Source organism: Lutjanus erythropterus, chromosome 4, assembly GCF_056507025.1.
Source record: "Lutjanus erythropterus isolate fLutEry1 chromosome 4, fLutEry1.hap2, whole genome shotgun sequence".
NCBI lineage: Eukaryota > Metazoa > Chordata > Actinopteri > Lutjaniformes > Lutjanidae > Lutjanus > Lutjanus erythropterus.
The window spans coordinates 6,308,426-6,321,224 of record NC_139320.1 but is presented as its reverse complement, the minus strand read 5'-3'; the positions used below and the strand labels follow the sequence as shown (position 1 = coordinate 6,321,224).

The following is a 12,799-nucleotide window of genomic DNA, read 5'->3' as shown; positions in this document are numbered from 1 at the left end:
TGACAAGTTTAGTCGAAGCAAGAATATCCTGTATGTTCTACGTTGCCTCAGCTTTGCATGCAACAGTTGCCCCGCCCTTGCTTTGAAGACGTGTGATTGGTTGAATGGAAATGTGGATGGGTGAGCAGGTTAACTTATAAATACATTAACGCACCTACTTTAACTTCTTTACTGTTTCATAAGATCCAGTAGACTGACGGAGGGATTGAGAGGAGAGTGCGTTAGATTTTGAGAGTGATTATTGTAGCGTGTTTTTTTTCCCTTTGGATATCGATTTTGTGAAGAGGTGTAGTGGACGCATGGTCAGTAATTGTAATAGCAAACAAATGAAGTACAAAGTATGTAAGTTATGTTGTACATGGTTGATGCCGCTTGTGTGCTACATATTTGATAGCCTTGTCGTAGGAAATTAGTTTGCAACAGCACGCTTTAAAGTTCTGTGCTATTGAGTAGGTCATAGGATGTTACTGGTGCGACGACAGGTTCTCTTGTTGTGTACCCTGTTAAGTTTAATTGAATGATAAATGAAAAGTAAGGGATCAAATTAGTGGATTTAATGTGCTTTGTGCAACGTATTGATTGTGGGTGATGTATGGAGCGGTGTTTGGCACTATGACCGAGTAGTTTGCGGGGAAGTGTAGTTGTGGTTTTTCTTTGTGGTTTTCCTAAAACAGTAGTGGTGATAATTGGATCAATGGAAAATACATACAATGGAGTTGATCTATGTTTGTGTTCGGTGCCTTACAGAGACTGTTGCAATGTAATATCAAGGCAAGTAGTTGTTAACTGTGCGAGTAATTTCCAAGCCGATTAAATGCGACACGTAATGTAGACCACTTGACTGCTGTAATAGAAATTAAATTGTCAAAAAAAGTAGGTTAATATAGCCGCATTTATGAATTGATACTATTAAATACTGTATGTGAAAAGAGTGTGTACTAAGCGTTATGTGGTGGTGGTAATCACATTTTACATTAGCCAATTTGTACTTTAAAAATAGTAGAAATGCACGCGGTTTCACAGCAAATACTACAGTTACACAAATGTACAAAATATAATATTCAACTACCTTATTTTCGGTTAAAGAGGGTGATAGTGTGTGTTGGTAAAGGACTTAGAGCGCTTGTTAATTGCCAGTCTGCTCTGCACCGTGGCTAGTGTTAGCAGTGCTACAGCTGCACCACCAGCATCTCCAGTTGATTTAAGTTTGTATTTGTGTTCTCACATGATGTCCCAGTGCAGTATTTGTGTTCTAACATGATGTCCCAGTGCAGTACATATATATGAACTTGCTGTCGTAGGCTGCAGTCAACAGAATGCATGTTGTAGGTGACAGCGTGTATAAGTTGAGGCGTTTTGTATGAGCTCACACTGTAGTTGACGTAAACACGATGGGTTGCCATGGCAACATGGTTGCGCACCTGACACAGCCTCAAGCCCTACTAGTGGTAGGCAGCTGAATACAATTTCAGGGGTTATAGATATTGGCAGCATGTATGAATTAAACATGACAAAAACTTGAAATGATTACTAGTTTTGGTGTCATGTCTAATTGTTTACTTGAGTAATTGCACACATGTCAAGTTCACATAATCAAAACAATAATACACTGCATTTTTTTAAGAAGTACGTTAAGATGTTGTGACAGTAATGTACTTCATGAGTGATTTTGCTTTGTAGTTGGATGTGTTTAAAGTGTAGTAGTTGTATTATAGTTGATGGTTGAATTTGTAAGTGATTTTAAAGTGTTGGGTTTTGTGTGTTGACAATGTTTGGCGATATTATTAATCTTTTTTTTTTTTTTTTTTTTTTAAACACTTTCAGATGCCTCGTGACAAGTCTTTTTGCCGTTTGCAGGCAGCTAAGAGGAGGATGGCTGAGCGTCGTGCTATGGTCGTAGGACCTCAGCAGGCTGGCACTGACTCCTGTGCAGGTATGTTGAGAATTGATTTGTTTTAAATGTTTTCATTGTATGTAAAATGAAGCTGTTGTGACATGGATTATTAGTGTTTTCATATGTGTAAGTGACTGGATGCAGTCACCGATTGGTCATTCCAGCTGAGGCACCTAACAAGAAGGTATTGTTGCTTTACAAGTTTTGTGACCACAAGGTATTAATAGAGGACCTATATATGATGTTAAATTTATATATTGTTTTGTCTTGTCAGTTTGTTATCGTTGTAGGAGCCTCCCATCTACGAGCCTTTGTAGATGATTTTGTGATTATGCCAGAGGGATGCATTTCCTTTGGCTTCATGTCCACGCCAGGGGTCTGTGCAACTGACCTGAGGACTGAGTTGCTGCATGCTGCTGTCCCTTGAACACCAGACGCTGTCTGTGTCATGGCCCCCAGCAACAACCTGACAGCAAGCAGAACTGTAGACGAGGCAGGAATGGACTTTTGGAAGCTGCTTGTGAGTGCCTGCTGTCTGTGGCCAAAGGTATGTGTAATTTTTAGTGGACCGTGTTTGGTACTATGAAAACTGTAGTTATATATTAGGTGTGGGAGAAAAATATATTATGTCATATTGAGTGCAAACAATGTGCTTTGATAACAACAATTACTCTTCTGTACACGTCTTTGTTCATTTAATGAATATAGTAATTGTTGACAGAATTGTTTAAGAAAAGGTTTATATTTACGCAATTATTACCTATATTATGAAAATAATGTGTCATGTGTTCATTGTTTGCAGGTATCAAGTACTACTCTACTGCTGAGTGCTTCCCCTTGAACCGCCTGGATTTGTGTATTCCTTTTTTTGAGATTCATTTATATATTTCTATATTTTCAGGTCCACCTCAGTGATGATGGCAGTATGAAGGTGTTGAGTTGTTGTGGGTGTCGCCTACAAGTGTAGTGGTATATTTTTTAACATGATGTTCATCCAGCATGAGATTTACTCAGTTATGCTGCAGAGTGTTTTTTTAGGTACTTCCCAAGGATAGCTGTAATGAAATGATCTAATCACAATATTAATCACCGTCACCCTGGTACTTGTTGGTACTTTCCCCAACACCTGATGCTCGTCACTCAGAGACCAATCGTCAGACCAGCTGTTTTTTCATTGAAATGATTTTTCCTGTCATTTTTAAAAAAAATATGATTAAAACATTCAAATCTAAGGGAAGCAGCAGCAATTTGCTAGAATATGAATGACACTAAGGTCCAATAAGACAATTTAATACACAAATATGTTTCAACGTAAGCCAAAATGTTTAAAGTGGGAGGAGGCTCCTAGAGCCTCCAAAATAGTATATAATAGGGTGTTTTGAACCTCTTTCTTCAGTCTAACCCCGGGTTTTACTCATGCTTGTTGATTTTTCTACATAGATCAATAAACTTTGTGTGGCAGAACTTGTTGCTCCTCCAGTGATTTTTCAAGACTTTGTCTGATTCTTCTTTTCTTTGATGGTTTCAACTCTGAAAATACTAGTGATAGTGGTTTTTACCAAAGTTGTTAAGGTGTTGTGGCTTTAAGCCCAGATCTCACTGGCTTGTTTTTCCTCAGACTTTGTCACAACACAAGCAAGTAGTAGCAGCACTGGCCCAGCCAGAGGTTTCTCACAGAGTGGCACCTTCTGAGAACCTTTGCTCCAAAGCTGGTTGTGAAGGGAGAGGTTGCTGTGCCACGGGCAACCAACCCCTGTGCTTCATGCCAAGGGGCTCACAGACTCAGGAGTGCTGTGACTGGGTCAACTTTGACAGCGTTAAAGAGCTGGCTGAGGGTTACCTGGAGCGTTCAGAGGAGGGTGTCATTGACACCCCTCATCAGCAGGTTGTATGTGATAAAGGGGGTTTCTCTTGAAAAATTCAGAAAAAAAAAATAAAATCAAAAGTTTAGAGTGGTGTATGATAAAAGACACCTGTTTACTGATGGTATGACTCTGCCTTTTGGGGATTAAGGGATTTTTTTTTTTAATGGAGGAAACAAACTTTGATCCTAGATTGTGTACCTTGTTTATGTCTGATTGTAGGTTGGAAGAGTTTTTAAATACTCTGTCAGAATTGAACGTTCCCTTATCCTCCATCCACAACCCCTGTGTCTGCGATAAATGTTGCCTGAAGTTGGAGGAGAAAGCCCTAGGATCAGAGGAGGCGGACGCTTGTGAAAAAAACCCCACAGACTCGATGGTACAGATAAACGCAGTGCTGACCGCACGTGTCAGATAAAGGGTGTTCAAGCTGGTGGTTATGGTACATTATCTTATTGGAGCAATTTTCCGGAAACTGTAAGATGCTTCGAGGATAGTAATTAAAATCGGGAGAAAATCCAAAAGCGTCAAAGAAAGTCCCCGTCCCATCTTCTTCCAGCGTCAAAGAACCAGTGTTCTCTGGGCTGATGTCCTTTGAGTGTTGACGATAAAGTAGGAGGGTAATGTAAACGAGCGAGTCAGTAAAGGTAGCTGGTCAGAAGCCCGTACGCCGCAAAGAGCATCTCCCAGCAGCCGGTGCAGAAGACCCTAACTGATGATTATTCATTCAAAAATGTTTTAATACCCCTCATGCCTACATTATGGATATGCTAATTAAGGCTATCCATGTCTAATGAATGAGCCAACCCTGGACTTCCTCAAAGTCCACAGAGTCCTTCTGAGGCTGGCAAGGTAGTCTTGTGTCTGACATGACAGCTGCAACCCTCCTAAATCATAATAATGTGATCCAATTCCTGGATTACCTGAAGACCCGGCTGGATCTGGAGCAGCAGGACCAAGTCTCCAACTGAAAATTACAGCTGACAAGGAGATGCTGCAGACACTTAGAAAGCCGGTGTCCAAGGTCCACTCGCAGGAAGTGTATAAAACCAGGTAAATGTTTTCCTTCATTTCCATCCATTTTGCACTGTCCTTTTGTAACTGGTGTTACTGACCTCTGCATGAGAGTAGTGTATTTAACAACCCTTCTCCATTCTTCTCCCTTGTAACATTGTAGTGGCCACAGCAATCCAGCTGGACTCTCGGAGTAGGTTTCTTCATCTTATTTAAGGCATAACATCTGACAGCTGTTTACCAACTTGCAATATTTTAATCCTTATTTCCCATATTTCCTTTTTATAGCTGCTCTCCTGAATCCTGTGGCCAGGTGTCACCAACCACCCCTTCCTCTTGCAAAAACGAAGAGCCACTGGCAGATTTCTCCTTGAAATCTGTATTCCCGGTCACAGTGGACGGTCAGCCTCCCTGCAAAAAGGCAAGGGTAGATGCCGGATTTCCAAGTGAGTGGGCGTTGAATTCACAGAGAGGGGAGTTTCTGCTGTGTAAGTTCTCCAATTCACAAATGCAAGAGTCTACTCACAAATCAAGAAGTCAAAATGGGTCATTATTTAGTGTGCCCATGACTGAAGTTATGCGTTTCCACACAGCACTGGAAAGGCCTTGCAATCAAGGACTTTGGTGATGGAAAAGGTAAGTAAGGAAACATTACTGGAGGGTTGGTGGGCGTGAAATTAATGAGGATATTAGTGTTTTTAGTCGAATCTCAATTTTCTTGTTCTCTTGATTGCAGGAGTGGTTCCAACTCCCCCTTTTTCGAAGGGTGAGATAATCTGATTATCACGGGCGACTGATCTCCGCTGCAGAGGGAAGGCAAATGATGCAGGAGATGACGGATGTAGCAGGATACCCGTTTTTTCCATAATCTCTGCACTGATGCCCAAACATTTCCCTGCCACTGCCATCCAGACATGGAGGGCAAGAGAATTAATCATTCCCTTTAGAGGCCCAACTTGAAACCACTTCTCTGTACACCGAGGGTGGAAAGAAGACAGAAACGTTATTCTCTTTAAAGCCGTCATGGACATAAGTGGATACAGAACTCAAGTTCTATTACAGCATGAACAGAAGTCCTTCAGGGGTGAAGGCCTGGACCTAGAGTGGCTGGATGAATGAGCTGTCTCCACATTGACCTCGATAGCCTGCCACACTGTCACTCACTGCCCCATTGACATTTTGGACATGTTCCTTACCTGGTGAAATGTGAAATGATGATGCCAAATTCTCACTGTTGTCTTAATTGTGTCCCTTTCCCGGGCAACGCATCAGGGAACCATTTGTTGCCATTTTTCTGTTCCGTTTTCTGTCCCACATGTCCTGCTGACTCCACCTGCTCTGATCTGCATCTGTAACTTTGTTTCTGATGGCTGAGAAACAGCAAGCAGCATCCAGAGCAGAGCAGGTAATGATAGTTTGCCACTGTTCTGTGCAGTATGGCTGATATTTTATTCCTGAAGAAAAGCTTCCCAGAGGCAAGCGAAGACCTCCTAATTTCTGCTCAATATAGGAGAGCACAGAATGTCACATCCCCTGCAGAAAGTACATTAAACTTGTGTACTTTGCTACTGTGAGCATGTACATTTCTTCATTGTGTGAAAAATAAAGCAATATACCATCTTATTTTGTCTCATCTTTCATGTTATTTTCTCTGTATAGCTGAGGTTCAGTTTTGAAGGTCAGCTATAACATGGGGTACTGTGGCACCTTCTCACACTCTGCATTTTTAACAGTCACTCACGCAGTTAATGACTAAAGCAAATTTAAAATAAAACACCTCTTAAAACCAGGATGGTTTTAGAATAGCACTCATGATTGTTAAGGACCCTTGATGTGTAGAGAAAGACAGGTAAAACATTTGCTCGCTGCTTATAACATTGAAGCCAGCCAGTGAACACATCCACCAATAAACACACAAGGCGGTCCTTCAGTGGGGCATGGAGGCTATGACACCCCCACCCACAGACAGTGTGGTTGTACCTGCACAATGATTATTATCTGATTGAAAACCAGACTGTTTTGGTGTCCCATGTGTCATGGTTACAACACGACACCCCTCTGTTAGATACAGTGTCTGCTTTAGATACGGCTTTGAACAACGTTAGATAAGAGGCAAAGCAAAATCTAATACTTTGTGATACATTGAGGTACTGTGAGGCATGTGGAAAAACCCACAAGGAAAAAAAAAAAAATCTAAATGTGGACTAGACTTTACAGTGTAAAGCTTTGTGTTGAAGAGTGTTGCACTACTTCATCAAAGTATCAGTTTTACTTTGTGTAGTCACACATACACAAAGGGTCAAGGTAGAGATTATTGTATAACACATTAATTCTACTGATGAATTATTGACAGCAATATTCTCTTCCCACAAACACTAAAGAAACAGGTTAAGGGGACCAGTGTTTCAGCTCTGACTTCTCAGAGCAAACAGATCAAGTGACTGCACTGACAAGCTGTGGAAGCTCAGATGGGTTAGTTACATTTTTCTTTTTTTCAGACAATGCTCAAGTTTTAGAGGGCGTGTGTTTTTTTTGTAATGCAGCCTTAGGTCTTAAGAGTTAAAGCAAACTCTTTAAAAGCTTTGGAATCAGGAGTTTTTAGAAAGACTTTAATCTTAATAGAGCAGCAACATTATGAATCTATAATTTAATTGCCACCTATTTGGGTAATCAATTAATCTGTTCAGTATTTTAGAAAAAGAGCCAAAATCTTCAGATTCCAGCTTCTTAAATGACATGAACTACTGGGCTGATTTGGATGGTAAAGAGTTAACTGGTGTGACCCGACAATTCAGCACTACACGGTTCAGTGTTTTCACATGTTTTCTGCAACTAATCTAACATGTATAATGAGTCTGTATAAAGAAAACACTTTTTCCAAGGACTTTCAGGCCAAAATAAAGGCTTTCAGATTCAGTATGTCAAGACCAAAATTAGTGTCAACACTTCCAGAGATTCTACTTTAAAAAATAATAAAATTATATACTCCAAGTGGTTGAACAGCAGATTTTGAAGTCTAAAAGTTTGGTATTTTATGGAAATAGCAAATATTAAAGTCTGTTAACTTCTAGTGTTAGTTATATTCAAATATTTTAAGTACACCACTTTAAGGTGCTGCATGAACTCCTTAATTCAAGAGCATGTCAAACAAGTGAACATGTGCTTGTTTGTTCAGACAAACTAATACCTTTTAGGGACTGGAGCTCTGATCAAAGTGGACATAAATGAGAGTCTTTCTATACTGTTGTCTTAAACTAAATCAAAGCCCTGCACTCCTGCTGACACAGACGTTAGACTGACCTGATGGTCAGAAGCCTCTTTATATCCTGTTTTGTCAGGCACATACAAAGCATCCTATTGGATGATTGCACTCTCAGTAATCAGGCTGTGATCTGTGTCACCTGTAGCTCCACCTGTCTTCACTTTGCAGGTAATCAGTACCATCTTATGATCACCTCAATGTCAAACAGTGACTGCTATGACGCATTTTACACCAAATCCAATTATGTTTAAGAATAAATACTAAAAATCCATCTCATGTATTAAACAAAAATAAATGTGTACTTCAAAAGAGAACATCTAAGTTGTAGAAAACACGTAGCAATAATGATTCATTAGGTGTCCAAAACACATCCTGTTTAAAATGTAAGAAATTCAGATTTCAGACTCATTTTATTTGTGATACTTCAGACTGGTCCAGTCTGTGTGCTTTGCAGGTTGGTCAGAGAAACACAGACACACACACAAAATAATTGTGTTTGTGCAGAGGATAAAATAAGGTGATTAAAACATGTGTAACATTTCCTAGTGTTGAGCTGTTGGCTTATATATATATGATTAACAAAACTGAAAAATTAAAGCTATTTGAAGGTTTTTTTTAAAGATAGCCTATTCCTGGAGCTTTTAATGATCACATTATGTTTTGTATGTCTAAGGAGACCATATATGGAAGAAACAGGAAGTGTGTCAGGAGCCTCACCTGCTGATTGATAACCACACCTGTGGGAGGTGATTTGCTTTATAAAGTGAAGGGTGTCACTTGCTCTTTGTTTGCTCTGAGAAACATCAGTAGAGCTGAACGTGCTCTAGCATACAGAGGTTCACTATGTTGATGTGAAATATGTTGTAGGTTATGAGTCTTTGCACAGAGACAGAATGATAGACAGACAATTGAAGGGACATGTGTGTTTGTAGGACAAGTACCAGCACTGTGGAGAAGTCCTGGTTAGAGATACTAAACACAAATGCTACATGCAGCCCGTCCCCCGAGGAAGATCCAGACACAGTTGGCCAGAGAAATCTAAAAGCTGTGCAGCAGCCAGACAACTGCCCAACATCAGCACTTGTTTCGTAGCACAAAACATTATGGAGCCGAGCACCAAAGAAGGTTTTTACGTGACTGCCCTCAAAATCCCCCTTTGTCTTTTAGGATACAGTTTCTTTGGGGGTTTTACTCCAGAATCACTGTGAAAGAAGCTGTTTTTTAATCACTTAAAAGTGCTGCACTCAGCTTTCAAATGCCCCCAGATCTCCCCATTTTTTAAATAGGATATAAAGAGGTTGTGGTTTGTCAATTGGTTGGCACAATATTACACAGTGTATGTTGTGGATATAATTTTACATGTGTGCAATCTGGAAAATGTATAATCTAGTGTAAATTTTTTGCCGTGATTTTAAATGGACATGATTTTATCAAGCTCACATTGTTTCATTCTTGCACAATAACATGAGGACTGAAAAAGGTGTAAGGAAAAATACATAATCGCATTTATACACTTTGTGTTCTCATAAGAAATGCATTCATTCGATCATTGCTACTTAAATCCATCTTTAAATTCAATTAAGTAGCAGACAAAATAATACAATGGATTAAAAAGGAAATAATTTTAAAAGGTTTATACAAATTAAATCTAGCCAGTCTGAGTCCATTTCTACTGACTTAAACCCTTTGACCTTGGTGTGCTAAACCTGTGTATCAGTCAAGTGAGAATTTATCTTGATGGGGATATGGCCCATGACAAAAACTCATTTCATCAGTCTGTGAATATTCTCATTCATCCAGGTCATGGTATTCATATCAAGGTTTGTAGTAGGCAACTGGACTTGATAGAGTTCTTGAAGACGTTTCGCCTCTCATCCAAGAGGCTTCTTCAGTTCTGCCTGACTGGTTCGGGAGTTCAGGTATTAAACCTAATGGGGTCCTTAGCACCTAGGGGGGCATGTGACTTGTGCCCACCTCTCCATTGTGTGACTCATGAGTTTCACTTGGGGGGAGGTGTGAATGAGAGTCGTTAAGGACTCTGCTGTCATGTGACTTGTTAGGGTCACATGATTTCAGGTGGGTATCCAACTGCCTGGGGAGTGACCTTAAGACTGCATTGTAAGTGGCAGATAAATTGTGCCTTAGACCTCCTCTGTTGAGCGATGGCCATTCCAGGTTAACAAAAATGGCCTCTTTCACTCCTCTCTCAAACCATCTGTCTTTCCTGGCCAAATTACAGACATTGTCATCCTCAAAGGAGTGTCCTTTGGCTTTTAGATGTAGATGGACTGCTGAGTCCTGACCTGAGGAACTGGCTCTCCTGTGTTGTGCCATGCGCCTATACAGCGGTTGTTTTGTCTCCCCAGTGTACAGGTCTGCGCACTCCTCACTACACTGGATAGCATAAACTATATTTTCTAGTTTGTGTCTGGGTGTTCTGTCCTTGGGGTGGACAAGTTTTTGCCTCAGGGTGTTGCTGGGCTTGAAATGGACAGGGATGTGGTGTGTTGAAAATCCTCCTGAGTTTTTCAGAAACACACACAATGTAAGGAATAACAATGTTTTTCTTTTTGATGGTGTTTTCTTCTCTCTCAGATCTGTTTCTTTTCTTGGTTTTGATAAAGGCCCAGTGGGTAACCACAAGTTTTGAGCGCTGCCCTGATGTGTTTTTGTTCCTTATCCTTTCCTTCCATACTGGTTGGAATGGTCTGTGCTTGGTGGCGGAGGGTTCTGATGACCCCTAGTTTATGTTCCAGTGGGTGGTGTGAGTGAAAGAGGAGATATTGGTCCGTGTGTGTGGGTTTCCTGTAAACTTGGATGTTGAGGCTTCTGTCCTCTTCAATGTGCACTGCACAATCCAAGAAGGCCAAACTGTTGCCTTGGACATCCTCTCGGGTGAATTTGATGTTTTGGTCCACAGCATTGATATGATCCGTGAAGGCTTCAAGCTCCTGTGTGGTTATTTTAACTCAGGTGTCATCAACATACCTGAACCAATGCTTGGCAGTGTTTCTCTGAAGGAGTGCAGGGCTCTCTCTACTTCTTCCATGTAGGGGTTGGCCACTATCAGAGACACAGGTGAGCCCATTGCACAGCCATGTTTTTGCCTGTAAAAACCCCCGCTGAACTGGAAATAGGTGGTGGTCAAACAGAGGTCAAGCAGGGTACAAATGTGGTCCATGGTGAGGTTGGTTCTGTTGGACAAAGTCTTGTCCTGCAGTAACCGTTCTCTTACTGTGGCAACTGCTTCTGTGGTAGGAATGCATGTGAACAGTGATGTAACATTATAGGACACCATGGTTTCATCTGGGTCCAATTTCATTTTTCTGATTTTGGTGGCAAAGTCCTGTGAGTTCTTGATGTGGTGTGGCGTGTTTCCAACCAAAGATGCCAAAATAGTGGCCAGGTGTTTGGCAATGTTAGAGGTGACAGAGTTGATACTGCTGATGGGTCTGAGTGGGGCCCCTTCCTTATGTATCTTAGAGTCCATAGATACGAGAAATGGCTTCTCCTGGGTATAGGCGGTAGTACAGCTGTCTGTCTATGACTTGATCCTTCTCCAGTTGTTGTAAACAGCAGACTACTTTCTTCCTGTAGCTGCTGGTAGGGTCTCGCCTAAGTGGTTCGTAGGTGGCTGTGTCATTGAGTAAACTATCTACCTTAGAATGGTAGTGTGTTGTATCCAGTACCACCGTACATCTCCCTTTGTCTGCTGGGAGAATAGTGATGTCCCGGTCTCTTTGCAGAGATGTCAGTGCCTTACTTACTTGTGTGGTCAGATTGGAGGGAGGTGCCTTGGCGCTGGAGAGGGCAGCTGAGACCTTCAACTTGAGCTGTTCAGCCTCAGTGATAGTAAGGTGGTTGTTCCTGATGGCTGATTCAGTTGATGTAATGAGGTCCACCACCGGTATTCGTTCTGCTGTTACTGCAAAGTTCAGTACTTTGGCCAGAACTTCCCTCTCAGGTTGTGTGAGGTTCCTGTCTGATAAGTTCTTAACCCATTTGTCACTGGTGTCTAGTTGTGTTGCTGTCATTCCTTCTCCAAGTTAGTTCTTGTGTTCTGTGGGACCTGTTCAAATGTGAAAGTAGTGTCTGAAATTTGTTTCGCTGGCGTTCTTTGCTCTTGAGGTGCTGGGATGCCTGAGCTTTCTCCATAAACTTGGAGAACTCCACCATGACTTCATTGGGAAGAAGTGATGTAAGATCAACACGAATCTGGTCAAGCTTTACTGTGAGGATGTCAATGGTGAAGTGGACTTGTCTCAGTCTCTCATTAAGTAGTTGAGTTTGTGCCTTCTGTAAGATTTTCTCCGCTCTATGGCCTTTCACAGAAGAGCCAAGGTGTAAGCTGTTGGGGAATACCCTCTCTTGCCTGCATCTTAAATTGAAACTCAGATGGTTTCTGAAGCCCGCCAATTTTCTGGAAGTCTTCTCATACTCCCGCACCAGTCGAAGGGTGTTCGTCCCAAAGTGTGTAGCAACATCATGTCATCAGCTGTGTCTTTGCCCCCTTTATTGTGCAACAGTCCTGTGCACGTGGTTGTTCAGGACAGCACATAGTGGCACATTTAACCAGCCCAAAGTTTTTGAAAACAGTTCCCATCCCAAGGGTCTAAAATGTCTGCAGAATTATGTAGTGCAGTGTCACTTTACCAAATCATACAAATGCAAATGTTGCGCTTCCTTTAGCTAATGTTGTTCAAAGCCGTATCTAAAGCAGACACTGCATCTAACAGAGGGGTGTCGTGTTGTAACCATGACACACAT

The 12,799-nt window shown here is 41.3% G+C and overlaps 1 pseudogene; it reads right to left on the bottom strand.

Annotated features, from left to right (window-relative positions):
• Positions 1–9,979: 9,979 nt before the first annotated feature.
• LOC146327406 (uncharacterized) lies at positions 9,980–12,520 on the bottom strand (annotated as a pseudogene).
• Positions 12,521–12,799: the final 279 nt, after the last annotated feature.